This window comes from Chiloscyllium plagiosum, unplaced genomic scaffold (genome assembly GCF_037043375.1).
Source record: "Chiloscyllium plagiosum isolate Xiang-an unplaced genomic scaffold, Cpla_swu_hap1 HiC_scaffold_8, whole genome shotgun sequence".
Classification (NCBI taxonomy): Eukaryota; Metazoa; Chordata; class Chondrichthyes; order Orectolobiformes; family Hemiscylliidae; genus Chiloscyllium; species Chiloscyllium plagiosum.
The window spans coordinates 19838999-19855979 of record NW_028270146.1 but is presented as its reverse complement, the minus strand read 5'-3'; positions in this window follow the sequence as shown (position 1 = coordinate 19855979).

Genomic DNA, 16981 nt, shown 5'->3' with positions numbered 1-16981 from the left:
GCTCGCCAATGATCCTGACATCACTTCCGCCCCGCAGTGCGCTTCACCACCCTCCCGCTATTGTATTTTGCTGACGTGATGGCAATGAGCATTCCCACGCTTATCCAACCCCCATCGTCATGACGCTGACGCACTCACTGCCATCCGCCCCTCTTAATTGACTAGACGCTAAAGCACTTCCGCCCCGCTGCCTCCCAGATGCCCTACATTCCGGTACCCACCGACCTTCGTCGTTCTATTGAATGCTCACTGAGGAGTTTTATTTACCCTTTTGATCGGCTAGGTGAAATAATATTAAAAAAATTAATTTTGTTTGTTTGAAATTGTCTGATCTGTGATCAAAATCTCTGGCTGTGTTTCTTTTATTTTTGATCGTGGGCCGTCGCCAGTTTTAGAAAATGCTAGAAAAGCGAACGTCATCATGTGGAACTTTCTGGATAGTTTCCGGAAGAAGCTCCTTGTGAATTTTTTTCTGGTGACTGTATTGGGCATTCGCTGTGATTTAGAAAATCCATAGTATTCAGTTTTTCGAAGAGTCTTTACTGCATGGAGCTAGGCCCGTCATGAACGCCACTACATCAAACATCTATGGATTCTAATCCAATTTGGATGAGAATAGACAGGCTTTTTTGGGGGGAATAGTTTGCATTTCTACATTGCTTTGGTATTGAGAAATAATTTAGTTGTCTAACGGATTCCATATTCGGTATACAGTGTTGGGAACCTTATCATTTAGTTGTGTCATTTGAAGCTTGTTCATTAAAAACATTGTATACTTTCACTAAAATAAAACAAAGTACAATGAATGTTAAAGTTCTGAAATAAACCAAACCCGAAATTGCTGGAGATACTTGGCAGGTGTGGAGAGAAAAACAGAGTTGCAAACATAGACCAGTCCATCGCACAAACCATTGACTCCATCTATACTTCCCACTGCCTCGGGAAAGTAATTAATGTCATCAAAGACCCTTCCCACCCCTTCCATCGGGCAGAAGATAAAAAAGTTCCAAGATACGTACAAAGTGATTCAAGAACAGCTTCCCTGCTATTATCAGACTTTTGAATGACCCTCAAATGTAAATTCTGATTCCTGTCTCTGCATCTGTTCTGCATTCTGTTTTCCTATCCTGCTGCACTTTGGTACGATCTGCCTGTACAGCATACAAAATAACATACTTCACTGTTCCTCAGTACAAGTGACAACAATAAGTCAGTCTATCAATCCCAGGAATCATTTGTTGCACTCAATATATATTCATCACAGGCTTCTTGAGCTCAGGAGACCAAAGCTGCACAAACATTCAGAAGTGTGGTCTCACCAAGGTCTTATGCAATTGCAGCAAGACATCATTGCTTCTGTACTCAAATACTTTAAAGGCCAACAGACAAGTGCCTTCTTTACTGCCGACTGCACCTGCATGTTTACTTTCAGTGACTAGCATTGAAGGACACAGAGGTCTTATTGCACATCTTCTTTCCAATCTATCACTATTCAGATAATAATTCACCTTCCTTTTTTGCTACCAAAGTGGATAACCTTACATTTATCTACATTATACGCATCTGCATTTGCCCACTCATTCAACCTATACAAATCACACTGAAGCATCTTTGCATCTTCCCACAGCTCACACTCCAACCAAACTTTCTGCAGTTACAAATTTGGAGATAATACATTTAGTTTTCTCATCTAAATCATTAATATATATTGTGAATAGTTGACCTGGATCCCTGCAGTATATCATTGGTCACTGGCTGCCACTCAGAAAATGACTCATTTATTCTTACTTTTTGTTTCCTATTTGCCAGATAGCTCTCTATTCATGTCAGTGCACTAACCCAATCCCATGAGCTTTAAGTTTACATGCTAATTCTTAAATTGGGCCTTATCAGGTGCCTTGTGAAAGTCCAAGTCAATCACATCCATCCGATAGTCAACTGTCAATCATGATTTCCTTTTCATAAATCCATGACTGTTTTCCAAGTGCTTTGCCATTAAATCTTTTATAATGAACTTTGAGCATTTTCCTTATTACGGATGTCAGGCTAACTAGTCTGTAATACCCTGTCCCCTTCTACGTCCTTTTTAAACAGTGAGGTTACATTGGCTACCCTCCAATCCAAATGAATTGTTCCAGAGTCTAGAGAGACTACAGATGACTACTATTTCTAGAGCCATTTCCTGAAGTACTCTGTGATGTAGATTGTTGGGCTCTGGGGATTTGTTGTATTTATTCCTAAAAAATTCCTCAACACCATTTCCCGAACTAATACTGATTTTCTTCAGTTCATCTCCCTCACTAAATTATGAGCCCCAACATTTTTATAACATTATTTGTGTGCTCCTTTGTGAGGATGGAACCAAATTATGTATCTGATTGGTATGTCATCACTTTGTTCCCTATTATAACTTTCTCTGTTTCTGATTGTCAGGGATATACATTTGTCTTCACTAATCTTTTTCATTTCACATATCGCTGGAAGCTTTTATATTCATTGTTGTGGTTCTGTTCGTCGAGCTGGGAATTTGTGTTGCATACGTTTCGTCCCCTGTCTAGGTGACATCCTCAGTGCTTGGGAGCCTCCTTTGAAGGACTTCTGTGATCTTTCCTCCGGCATTTGTAGTGGTTTGAATCTGCCGCTTCTGGTTGTCAGTTCCAGCTGTCCGTTGCAGTGGTCGGTATACTGGGTCCAGGTCGATGTGCTTATTGATTGAATCTGTGGATGAGTGCCATGCCAATAGGAATTCCCTGGCTGTTCTCTGTTTGGCTTGTCCTCCTCCTACTGCCCCCTTGACCATGACCCCACCCCCCACCACCAAACCATCATCTCCCAGACCGTCCATAACCTCATCACCTCGGGTGATCTCCCATCCACCGCCTCCAACCTCATAGTCCCACAACCCCGCACCTCCCGCTTCTACCTCCTGCCCAAAATCCACAAACCTGACTGCCCCGGCCGACCCATTGTCTCCGCCTGCTCCTGCCCCACCGAACTCATCTCTGCGTACCTTGACACCGTCCTGTCCCCCTTAGTCCAACAACTCCCCACCTACGTTCGGGACACCACCCATGCCCTCCACCTGCTCCATGATTTTCGCTTCCCCGGTCCCCAAAGCCTTATTTTCACCATGGACATCCAGTCCCTGTACACCTCCAACCCCCATCACGAAGGACTCAAAGCCCTCCGCTTCTTTCTTTCCCGCCGTACCGACCAGTACCCTTCCACTGACACCCTCCTTCGACTGACTGAACTGGTCCTCACCCTGAACAACTTCTCTTTCCAATCCTCCCACTTCCTCCAAATGAAAGGAGTAGCCATGGGCACCCGCATGGGCCCCAGCTATGCCTGCCTCTTCGTAGGATATGTGGAACAATCCATCTTCCGCAACTACACTGGCCCCACCCCCCACCTTTTCCTCCGCTACATCGATGACTGTATCGGCGCCGCCTCGTGCTCCCACGAGGAAGTTGAACAGTTCATCCACTTCACCAACACCTTCCACCCCGACCTCAAATTCACCTGGACAGTCTCAGATTACTCCCTCTCCTTCCTCGACCTTTCTATTTCTATCTCAGGCGACCGAATCAACACGGACATCTACTACAAACCGACCGACTCCCACAGCTACCTGGACTACACCTCCTCCCATCCTGCCCCCTGTAAAAACGCCATCCCATTCTCCCAATTCCTTCGACTCCGCCGCATCTGCTCCCAGGAGGACCAGTTCCAAAAACGCACAACCCAGATGGCCTCCTTCTTCAAGGACCGCAATTTCCCCCCCGACGTGGTCGACGATGCCCTCCACCGCATCTCTTCCACTTCCCGCTCCTCCGCCCTTGAACCCCGCCCCTCCAACCGCCACCAGGACAGAACCCCACTGGTCCTCACCTACCACCCCACCAATCTCCATGTACAGCGCATCATCCGCTGTCATTTCCGCTACCTCCAAACGGACCCCACCACCAAGGATATATTTCCCTCCCCTCCCCTATCAGCATTCCGTAAAGACCACTCCCTCCGTGACTCCCTCGTCAGATCCACACCCCCCACCAACCCAACCTCCACTCCCGGCACCTTCCCCTGCAACCGCAGGAGGTGCAAGACTTGCGCCCACACCTCCCCCCTCACCTCCCTCCAAGGCCCCAAAGGAAATTTCCATATCCGCCACAGATTCACCTGCACCTCCACACATATCATCTATTGCATCCTCTGCACCCGATGTGGCCTCCTCTATATTGGGGAGACAGGCCGGCTACTTGTGGAGCGTTTCAGAGAACACCTCTGGGACACCCGGACCAACCAACCCAACCACCCTGTAGCTCAACATTTCAATTCCCCCTCCCACTCCACCAAGGATATGCAGGTCTTTGGACTCCTCCATCGTCAGACCACAACAAAACGACGGTTGGAGGAAGAACGCCTCATCTTCCGGCTAGGAACCCTCCAACCACAAGGGATGAACTCGGATTTCACCAGTTTCCTCATTTCCCCTCCCCCCACCCTGTCTCAGTCAAATCCATCAAATTCAGCACCGCCTTCCTAACCTGAGATCTTCTTCCCGACCTCTCCGCCCCCACCCCAGTCTGACCTATCACCCTCACCTTGACCTCTTTCCACCTATCACATTTCCGACGCCCCTCCCCCAAGTCCCTCCTCCCTACCTTTTATCTTAGCCTGCTGGACAAACTTTCCCCATTCCTGAAGAAGGGCTTATGCCCGAAACGTCGATTCTCCTGTTCCCTGGATGCTGTCTGACCTGCTGCGCTTTTCCAGCAACACATTTCCAGCTCTGATCTCCAGCATCTGCAGACCTCACTTTGTCCTATAATAGTAGTGTTGTCCCAGTTGAATTCATGTTGCTTGTCATCTGCGTGTGTGGCTACTAAGGATAGCTGGTCATGGCGTTTCGTGGCTAGTTGGTGTTCATGGATGCGTATCATTAGCTGTCTTCCTGTTTATCCTATGTAGTGTTTTGTGCAGTCCTTGCATGGGATTTTGAACAGCCAGGGAATTCCTAGAGGCATCCACAGATTCAATCAATAAGCACATCGACCTGGACCCAGTATACCGACCACTGCAACGGACAGCTGGAACTGACAACCAGAAGCGGCAGATTCAAACCACTACAAATGCCGGAGGAAAGATCACAGAAGCGCTTCACAGGAGGCTCCCAAGCACTGAGGATGTCACCTAGACAGGGGACGAAACGTATGCAACACAAATTCCCAGCTCGGCGAACAGAACCACAACAACGAGCACCCGAGCTACAAATCTTCTCACAAACTTTGAGCTTTTACATTCAGTTTGTTTGTTCACTTTAAGCTTACTCTCATACTCGTATTCTTCTCTTAATCAATCCCCTTGTCCTCTTTGCTGAAGTCTAAACTGCTCCTTTATGTTCAATGCTGAAAAAAATATCTTTTTTGTGTCATTTAATTAAGAAAAATGGAGTTGCAGCAAAATACCAGCATGACCATATTGGATAATGGAGTAGTTTTAGTCCCAACAACTATTTCTTGAATTCTTATTCTTGAATTTGTACATTGTAAAGTGTTAGCATAACTTTCTTATTTTTGTACTATGTGCTTTGATTTCAAAAAGCAGGGATTTCTACTCATTTTTAGCAAAGTTGTCCTGCTTCCTTCAAGGTTTTTCGGCTATAGTGCACATTTGTTCCTAAATCCCATTTAAAATTGTGCTATAGATTGTTTACAACACGGAAGACAACTATTTGGTCAAGTCCCACTACCATTTCCCCATATCCATCAAGTACTTTCTCTTCAGATGCTTATCCATTGTTTTTTGAAAGTTACAGTCAAATCTGCCTCAACACATTACCTAGCATTCCAGAGCCAAACAGTCTGCCATGCAAAAGGTTTTTTCTTATGACAACAACAAGAGCTTGTATTTACATAACAACTTTAATGGCATGTCCCAAATATGGAGATTCACAGTAGCATTATAAAATCAATGTTGTGGTTCTGTTCGCCGAGCTTGGAATTTGTCTTGCAAACGTTTCGTCCCCTGTCTAGGTGACATCCTCAGTGCTTGGGAGCCTCCTGTGAAGCGCTTCTGTGATGTTTCCTCCGGCATTTATAGTGGCCTGGCTCTGCCGCTTCCGGTTGTCAGTTCCAGCTGTCCGCTGTAGTGGCCGGTATATTGGGTCCAGGTCGATGTGTTTGTTGATAGAGTCTGTGGATGAGTGCCATGCCTCTAGGAATTCCCTGGCTGGTCTCTGTTTGGCTTGCCCTATAATGTTAGTGTTGTCCCAGTCGAATTCATGTTGCTTGTCATCTGCGTGTGTGGCTACTAAGGATAGCTGGTCGTGTCGTTTTGTGGCTAGTTGGTGTTCATGGATACGGATCATTAGCTGTCTTCCTGTTTGTCCTATGTAGTGTTTTGTGCAGTCCTTGCATGGGATTTTTTACACTACATTGGTTTTGCTCATGTTGGGTATCGGGTCCTTCGTTCTGGTGAGTTGTTGTCTGAGAGTGGCTGTTGGTTTGTGTGCTGTTATGAGTCCCAGTGGTCGCAGTAGTCTGGCTGTCAGTTCGGAAATGCTCCTGATGTATGGTAGTGTGGCTAGTCCTTTGGGTTGCGGCATGTCCTCGTTCCGTTGTCTTTCCCTTAGGCATCTGTTGATGAAATTGCGAGGGTATCCGTTTTTGGCGAATACATTGTATAGGTGTTCCTCTTCCTCTTTTTGCAGTTCTGGGGTGCTGCAGTGTGTTGTGGTCCTTTTGAATAGTGTCTTGATGCAACTTCGTTTGTGTGTGTTGGGGTGGTTGCTTTCATAGTTTAGGACTTGGTCTGTGTGTGTGGCTTTCCTGTAAACCTTTGTGGTGAATTATAAAATCAAATATGACACTGAGCCACTTAAGGAATAATTAGGTCAGATGACCAAAAGCATGGTCAAAGCGGTAGGCGTTAAGGAGCATGTTAAAGGAAGAATGTCAGATGGAAAGGGAGGAAATTACAAAGCTTAGGGCCTTGGCAACTGCGGGCACAATCGATAATAGTACTGTAATTAACATTAGGAAGGCTCAAGAGGTCAGAATTGGAGGACATTAGATGTAGCTGGTAGGGATTACAGAGATAGAGAGGGGTGAGAATTAAAGGGATTTGAAAATGAAATTGAGAATTTCAAAATTAGGATGCTGCTTGACTTGGAGTCAGCATAGCACAGAGGTAATGGGGAATACAACATGGTGTGAGTGAAGCCACAGGCAGTGGAGCTTTGGACAAAATCAAGTTTCTAGCAGATAAAACATGGGACACCAGCCAGGAAAGGATTGGAATTGTCATGTTTAGAGATAACAGAGGCGTGATTTGAGGTTTCAGCATCTGATCAGTTGATATAAGCTGGGCATCTTTTCTTTGGAGTTTAGAAGAGTGACAGGCGATATTTTTGAAACATACGATCCTGAGGATTTGATTTGATCTATTATTGTCACATGTCCCTGGTTACAGTGAAAAGTTTTGCTTTGCCTGCAGTCCAGGCAGATCATACCTCACAAAGTGCATTAAGGTGATAGAACGAAGAGTATAATATTATTGCTACAGAGGCATGGTGGCTCAGTGGTTAGCACTGCTGCCTCACAGCGGCAGGGATCTAGGTTTGATTCCAGCCTTGGGCAACTGTCTGTGTGGAGTTTGCACATTCTTGCCATGTTTGCGTGGGTTTCCTCCAGGTGCTCCAGTTTCCTACCACAGTCCAAAGATGGGCAGGTTAGGCAAACTGGCCAAGCTAAATTGCCCATTGTGTTCAGAAATGTGTAGGTTCAGTGCATTAGTCAGGGTAAATGTAAAGTAATAAGGATAAGAGAATGTGTCTGGGTGGGTTACTGTTCAGAGGGTTGGTGTGGACTTTCCACACTGTAGGGATTCTATGATACAGAAAAGATGCTTAAGAGCGAGATCAACATTAAATTTAAAATTTGAGATGTCCTTTCATAAATCTAATAACTGTGTGGAAGAAGCTGTTCTTGAATTTGTCGGTAAGTGTGTTTAAGCTTTTGTATATTCTGCCTGAAAGAAGAGGTGGGAAGAGATAATAACTTGGGTGTAAGGGTTCTTTGACTATGTTGGATGCCTTCCTGAGACATCAAGAAGTATAGATGGAGTCAATGGATGGAAGTTTGGCTTCTGTGATGAACTAGACTGTGTTCACAACTCTCTATAGTTTCTTTCAGTCCTGGGCACAGCAGTTGCTGTACCAAGCCATGATGTATCTGAATAGAATGCTTTCTATGGTTCACCTATAAAAATTGGTAAGAGTCTTTGCGGACATGACGTATTTCCTTAGCCATCTGATGAAGTAGAGGTGTTGTTGTGATTTCTTGACCGTAGCATCAATGTGGGTGGACCAGGACAGATTGTTGGTTATCATTATTTCTAGGAACCTGACACTCTCGACCATCTCAATCTCAGGGACAGGGATATGCCCTCCACCTCGCTTCCTGAAGTCAATGACCAGCTCTTTTGTTTGAGGGAGAGATTATTATCTTTACACCATGCCACTAAGTACTCTATTTGTATCCTGTATTCTATCTTGTCAATGTTTGAGATCCAGCCTAAAATGGTGCTGTTGTCAGCAAACATGTACAGTAGATGGAGTTAGGATGAAATTTGGCCACACAGTCATGAGTATATAGGAAGTATAGCAAAGGGCTGAATACACAGCCTTCTGAGTGTTGAGGATTATCATGGAAGAGGTATTGTTGCTTATGCTCACTGACTGCGGTCTGTGGGCCAGGACATCGATGATCCAGTTACAGAGGGTGGAGCAGAGACCTAGGTCTCAGAGTTTGGAGATTAGTTTGGTTGGAATTATAGTGTTGAACATGGAGCTTTAGTCAATTAATAGGATCCTTACCAAAGCATCATTGTTATCCAGACATTCCATGGATGAGTGTGGGGCCAGGGGGATGGTGTCTGCCATGGAACGTGGTGCCACTATTTAAGAAAGGTGGTAAGGACAAGCCAGGGACCCACAGACCAGTGAGCCTGACATGGGTGGTGGGCAAGTTGTTGGAGGGAATCCTGAGGGACAGGATGTACATGTATTTGGAAAGGCAAGGACTGAATAGGGATAGTCAACGTGGTTTTGTACATGGGAAATCATGTCTCACTAACTTGATTTGAGTTTTTTGAAGAAGTAATGAAGAGGTTTGATGAGACCATAGTGGTGGACGTGATCTATATGGAATTCAGTAAGCGTTTGACAAGGTTCCCCACGGTAAACTGGTTAGCAAAGTTAGATCACATGGAAAACAGGGAGAACTAGCCATTTGGATACAGAACTGGCTTGAAGGTAGAAGATAGAAGGTGGTGGTGGAGGGTTGCTATTCAGACTGCAGGCCTGTCACCAGTGGTGTGCCACAAGGATTGGTGCTGGGTCCACTACTTTTCATCATTTATGTAAATGATTTTGGATGTGAACAGAGGAGGTACAGTTAGTAAGTTTGCAGATGACACCAAAATTGGAGATGGAGTGGGCAGCAAAGAAGGTTACCTCAGATTACAATGGAATCTTGAATAGATGGGCCAAAGGGCTGAGGAGAGGCAGATGGAGTTTAATTTAGATAAATGTGCATTTTGGAAAGGCAAATCAGGGCAGGATTTATATACTTAATGGTAAGGTCCTGGGGAATGTTGCTGAACAGAGAGACCTTGGGGTGCAAATTTATAGTTCCTTGGAAGTGGAGTCGCAGGTAGATAGGATAGTGAAGAAGGCATTTGGTATGGTTTCCGTTATTGGTCAGTACGTTGAGTATAGGATTTTGGAGATCATGTTGCAGCTGTTCAGTAGTTCAAGTGCAGTAGTCCACTTTTGGAATACTGTCTCCTTTAGGAAAGATGTTGTGAAACTTGAAGGGGTTCAGAAGATTTACAAGGATGTTACCAGGGTTTGAGCTATTAGGGAGAGGCTGGATGGGCTGGGGTTGTTTTCCCTGGAGCATCGAAAGCTGAGGGGTGACCTTATAGAAATTTATAAAATCATGAGGGGCATGGATTGGGTAAATAGACAAGGTCTTTTCCCTGGTGTGGCAGAGTCCAGAACAAGAGGGCATAGGTTTAAGGTGAGAGAGAAAAGATTTACAGAGGATGGTGCATGTTATAGAGGAAGGAGTGGAGGCTATTACAATTACAACATTTAAAAGGCATCTGGATGAGTATATGAATAGGAAGGGTTTGGAGGGATATGGGCCAAGAACTGGCAAATGACACTTGATTAAAATAGGATATCTGGTTAGCATGAAGGAGTTAGAGCAACGGGAATGTTTCTGTGCTGTACATTTCTATGACTGTGTGACCTGTTGTAACGGTAGGCAAATTGGAAGGGATCAAGGCAGGCTGGGAGGCTAGAGTTGATGTGAGCCATAAGGAGCCTTGATGGGTTGGATGTTGAAATAATGTTTTGCCTTGTGGCGGAGACTAGAACTAGGGGGCACAGTTTAGAAATCAGTGGTCTCCAATTTAAAATTGATTTGGGGAGGATATTTTTCACTTAGAGGGCTGTGAATCTTTGAACCTCTCTTGCCCTGATCATTGAATAATTTTAAGGCAGAAGTAGATAGATTCTTGACTGACAGATGAGTCATTATTTTATTGGGTTAGGTGGTAATGTTGAATTGAAAGCATAGCAAATCAGCTGAATGCCAGAGTTGGCTGTATGGCCAAATGGCCTAACAGGTGACATCTGGTAATATCACTAGATTATTAACCTAGACGACTAGGCTAATGCTCTGGGGCCATGAGTTCAAATCCCACTACAGCAGCTGGTGGAACTTAAGTTCAGTCAAAAAATCTAAACTATAAAATGTTAGCATCATGATGACATGAAACAAATGGTGATAATTGTAAAACAAAATCTGAATCACTGATGTCTTTTCGGGATGGAAGTCAGTCATCCTTACCTGGTCTGGCCGAAATGTTACATCAGACCCACAGCAATGTGCTTAACTTGCTATGCCATTTCAGAGTCATTCAGTTCAAAGGCAATTAGGGAGAGATAACACATGCTGGTAATGCTAGGGATGTCATGAAAGAATAAAAGATAAAGCAAATATTGCTCCTAAGTCTTATGTATTTTTGCACAAGAATGGCAAAGTCAGAAGATGCTACTGAGTAGGAAATAAGTATTTTAGCAACAGCATGGACAAAATTTTGGAGGCTCATATAACAATCAACTGTAACAAAAAGGTTGTGAACAGACTGGCTTAATCTCAGTCACTAGGAAAAGGAACAGAGCTGGCAAGGAGGGAGCAATGATCGGACAAGGGTGAGAAAACAATTGCTTCAAATTTCTGTCCATCCAATACTGCACGGCTGATAAGCAGTCTGATAATTCAGGAGAACTGCTAAGCCCCGGCGGGTAAAAAAAACTGCATGAAAAATAGCTGTCTTAAGAGTACCTTTTTGATCAGTAACCTGTGAAGCAGAATCTCTAAGAAGAAGAAGAAAGCTGCCTGGCTTTGAGATAAGAAGTGTTGTTTTGTAAATCTTCATTGGGAGTTTTATCAGACTAGTATTATAGAAGGGAAGATAAAAGATATGTTAGAGGAAGGACTTGTACATAGTTAGAACATAGAACATTACAGCGCAGTACAGGCCCTTCGGCCCTTGATGTTGCACCGACAAGTCATACCAATCTGAAGCCCATCTAACCTACACTATTCCATGTACGTCCATATGTTTGTCCAATGATGACTTAAATGCACTTAAAGTTGGTGGATCTACTACCGTTGCAGGCAAAGCATTCCATACCCTTACTACTCTCTGAGTAAAGAAACTACCTCTGACATCTGTCCTATATGTATCACCCCTCAATTTAAAGCTATGCCCCCTCATGCTCACCGTCACCATACTTGGAAAAAGGCTCTCCCTGTCCACCCTATCTAACCCTCTGATTATCTTATATGTCTCTATTAAGTCACCTCTCAACCTTCGTCTAACGAAAACAGCTTCAAGTCCCTCAGCCTTTCCTCGTAAGACCTCCCCACCATACCAGGCAACATCCTAGTAAATCTCCTCTGCACCCGTTCCAAAGCTTCCACATCCTTCTTATAATGTGGTGACCAGAACTGTACACAATACTCCAAGTGCGGCCGCACCAGTTTTGTACAGCTGTAGCATAACCTCAGTTCCGGAACTTGATCCCTCTATTAATAAAAGCTAAAACACTGTATTGCCTTCTTAACAACCCTGTCAACCTGGGTGGCAACTTTCAAGAATCTGTGTACCTGGACACCGAGATCTCTCTGCTCATCTACACTACCAAGAATCTTACCATTAGCCCAGTACTTTGTATTCCGGTTACTCCGACCAAAGTGAATCACCTCACATTTGTCCGCATTAAACTCCATTTGCCACTTCTCAGCCCAGCTCTGCAGCTTGTCTTTGTCTCTCTGTGACCCTACAACATCCTTCATCACGATCCACAACTCCACCGACCTTAGTGTCATTTGCAAATTTACTAACCCACCCTTCTACGCCCTCATCCAGGTCGTTTATAAAAATGATGAACAGCAGTGGACCCAACACCGACCCTTGCGGTACACCAGTGGTAAATGGACTCCAGGATGAACATTTCCCATCAACCACCACCCTTTGTCTTCTTTCAGCAAGCCAATTACTGATCAAAACTGCTATATCTCCCACAATCCCATTCCTCTGCATTTTGTACAATAGCCTACTGTGGGGAACCTTATCGAACGCCTTGCTGAAATCCATATACACCACATCAACCAATTTACTCTCATTTACCTGTTTGGTCACCTTCTCAAAGAACTCAATAAGGAGGCCATTTTTTACAAACCCACCAAGTCCCACAGCTACTTGGATTACACCTCTTCCCACCCTACCTCCTGCAAAAATGCCATTCTGTATTCCCAATTCTTCCGCCTCCGCCGTATCTGCTCCCAGGAGGACCAGTTCCACCATAGAAAACACCAGATGGCCTCCTTCTTTAGAGACCACAATTTCCTTTCCCACGTGGTGAAAGATGCCCTCCAACGCATCTCGTCCACATCCTGCACCTCTGCCCTCAGACCCCACCCCTCCAACCGTAACAAGGACAGAATGCCCCTGGTGCTCACCTTCCACCCTACCAACCTTCGCATAAACCAAATCATCCGCCGACATTTCCGCCACCTCCAAACAGACCCCACCACCAGGGATATATTTCCCTCCCCATTCCTTTCCACCTTTCGCAAAGACCGTTTCCTCCTTGACTACCTGGTCAGGTTCACGCCCCTCTTCAACCCACCCTCCCAACCTGGCACCTTCCCCTGCCACTGCAGGAATTGCAAAACCTGCGCCCACACCTCCATCCAAGGCCCTAAAGGAGTCTTCCACATCCATCAAAGTTTTACCTGCACATCCACCAATATCATTTATTGTATCCGTTGCTCCTGATGCAGTCTCCTCTACATTGGCGAGACTGGACACCTCCTAGCAGAGCGCTTTAGGGAACATCTCTGGGACACCCGCACCAATCAACCACACCACCCTGTGGCCCAACATTTCAACTCCCCCTCCCACTCTGCCGAGGACATGGGGGTCCTGGGCCTCCTTCACCACCGCTCCCTCACCATCCGACGCCTGGAGGAAGAACGCCTCATCTTCCGCCTCGGAACACTTCAACCCCAGGGCATCAATGTGGACTTCAACAGTTTCCTCATTTCCCCTTCCCTCACCTCATCCCAGTTCCAAATTTCCAGCTCAGCACTGTCCCCATGACTTGTCCTACCTGCCTATCTTCTTTTCCACCTATCCACTCCACCATCCTCCCTGACCTATCACCTTCATCCCCTCCCCCACTCACCTATTGTACTCTATGCTACTTTCTCCACACCCCCACCCTCCTCTCATTTATCTCTCCACTCTTCAGGCACTCTGCCTATATTTGTCGATTTTACTGTTCCTCTGATACTGCCTGAACTGCTGTGCTTTTCCAGCACCACTAATCCAGAATAGAGTAGACTGCATGGTGAGCAACAATTACGATAGACCAGATTGAATAAAGTGCAAGAAAATTGTTGCTGCAATTGGAAGAAGGCTTTGGACAATGTAAGGGTGGAAGTAAAGAGTTAGGTTCTTTACATTCTGCCATTTCATGAGTAGGTGCCATGGACCAGTGAAGAGATATTGGGAGTGAGGTAGGAATAGCCCACAGTTTCTTGTACACATGGAGGTGGCAGCAATGGTGGAGGATGATACTTTCAATGCAGAGGCTGGTGGAGTAGAAAATGAAGACAAGGGGAACTCTTTTGCTGTTCTGGGAGGAACAAAAATGTGGAAATGGGTTGGAAACAGTTAAGGGTCCTGTCAACCTTAGTGGCTGTGGAAGGTGACATCACTGGACTGAGTTAGAGAAACTTGGGGAATGGATTGGAAGCCGAGTATGAGGAAGTGTGGTCAAGGTAGCTGTTGAGTTGGTGAGTTTGTTATGCATATTAGTGGAAAGCCTATCCCACAATATGAAAACAGACAAATCAAGGAAGGGACAGAATTATCAGAGTAGGACCAGGTGAAGGTGAGAGAAGTAATGGAAGCAAAATTGAATGTTTCCAACTCGCAGCCCCAATGCAGTCATCAATGTACTGGATGAAGGCATTGTGGTCAGGGGTCCTAAGCAGGACTGGAACAAGGAATTTTTAAAATACCCTCAAAGAGGCAGGTATAAATGGGACTGTTAGCTTTGTTTTCACAGATGATGGCAGACCCACTGGGCAAATCATAGAATTCCCACAGTGCTAAAAGAAGCCATTCAACTTAAACAGCCCTCCAAAGAGCACCTCATAAATTCTGCATTTACCATGTCTAATCCACCTAACCTGCACATCCCTAGACTCTATGGGGCAAGTTAGCATGGCCAATCTTCCTTACCTGTACATCTTTGGACTGTGGGAGGAAGCTGGAGCATCTGGCAAAACCCATGCAAACTCCATTCAGTCACCCAAGGCTGCAATCAAACCTGGCTCCCTGGTGCTAGGAGGAAACAGTGCGAACCACTGAGCCATATGCTGTCCGCCCATAAATTTCTGTTTTTGTTCGCTTCAAATCTCCACCTGGAGTTACATGGGTACACATAGCCACAAAAAAGGAGAACATGAGATGGATAAATTTTTCAAAGAGAGAATGAATTTGTGATATCAGTTAATCTCATCAACAGTTCCCAGCTGCCTAATACAAAAGAATTGGGGTCAATACTACAGTTGAGGCCATGTTTTATAATGCCTCATTATAACTTTTTTGCGTCTGTTCTCTTCCTCTGTTTGTGTATGCTTTTGTAATCACATTCTCCACTCCATCTTTAACAGTATAAATATCCTTAATTCTCCTAATTCCTTTCCATCCCCTTTAAAATTGGATCCTCTAGATTTAACAATTCAATTTTTATTTCCTCTTTTCTTTTCAAATACACTTTGTGCAATATATTTTATCTGAAAAGAGGGCAAAGGTTTGGCAGATAGAATACAATATTAATAAATGTAAAGTCATCCATTTTGGTAGGAATAACACTAAAAAGGATTATTACTTGAATGGCGCTGTTTAGAGAGACCTGGGTATCCTTGTGCATGAATCAGAGAAGATTGGTCGACAGGTACAACAGGTAATTAGGAATGTAAATGGAATTATGTCCTTCATCACTAAAGGGATCGAGTTTAAAAGCAGGAAGGTTATGTTGCAGCTGTATGAGGTGCTGGTGAGGCCACACTTGGAGTACTGCATCCAGTTTTGGTCTGCTTGAGAAAGGATGTACTGGCACTAGTCGGTGCAGAGGAGGTTCACTCGGTTAACTTTGGTGTTGAGGGGTTGGGGGGAATGAGAGACAGTAGACTGGGATTAGATTCATTGGAATATAGAATATGGGAGACTCTGATACAAACATATTTTGGGAAAGCAAATCTTAGCAGGACTTATACACTTAATGGTAAGGTCCAAGGGAATGTTGCTGAACAAAGAGACCTTGGAGTGCAGGTTCATAGTTCCTTAAAAGTGGAGTCACAAGTAGATAGGATAGTGAAGAAGGCAAAAACAATGACTGCAGATGCTGGAAACCAGATTCTGCTGTGCTCTTCCAGCACCACTAATCCAGGATAGTGAAGAAGGCATTTGGTTTGCTTTCTTTTATCGGTCAGAGTATTGAGTACAGGAGTTGGGAGGTTATGTTGCGGCTGTACAGGTCATTGGTTAGGCCACTAATGCGACAGGAAGGATAGAAAGGGAGGCAAGAGAGGAGGGGGAGTGGCATTTTTGATAAGGGATAGCATTACAGCATATTCATGGAAATACATCCAGGGAAGTTATTTAGGTAGAATTGAGAAATAAGAAAGGGATGATAACCTTTATTGGGATTGTATTATAGACCCCCAATAGTCAGAGGGAAATTGAGAAACAAACTTGTAAGGAGATCTCAGCTATCTGTAAGAATAATACGGTAGTTATGGTAGGGGATTTTAACTTTCTAAACATTGACTGGGACTGCCATACTGTTAAGGGATTAGATGAAGAGGAATTTGTTAAGTGTGTACAAGACAGTTTTCTGATTCAGTATGGGGATGTATCTACTAGAGAAGGTGCAAAATGTGATCTACACTTGGGAAATAAGGCAGGGCAGGTGACTGAGGTATCAGTGGGGGAGAACTTTGGGGCCAGTGACCATAATTCTATTAATTGTAAAATAATGATGGAAAAGGATAGATCAGATCTAAAAGCTGAAGTTCTAAATTGGAGAAAGGCCAATTTTGACGGTATTAGGCAAGAACTTTCGAAAGCTGATTGGGGGCAGATGTTCACAGGTAAAGGGACGGCTGGAAAATGGGAAGCCTTCAGAAATGAGCTAAGAAGAATCCAGAGAAAATATATTCCTGTTAGGGTGAAAGGAAAGGCTGGTAGGTATAGGGAATGTTGGATGACTAAAGAAATTGAGGGTTTGGTTAAGAAAAAGAAGGAAGCAAATGTAAGGTAT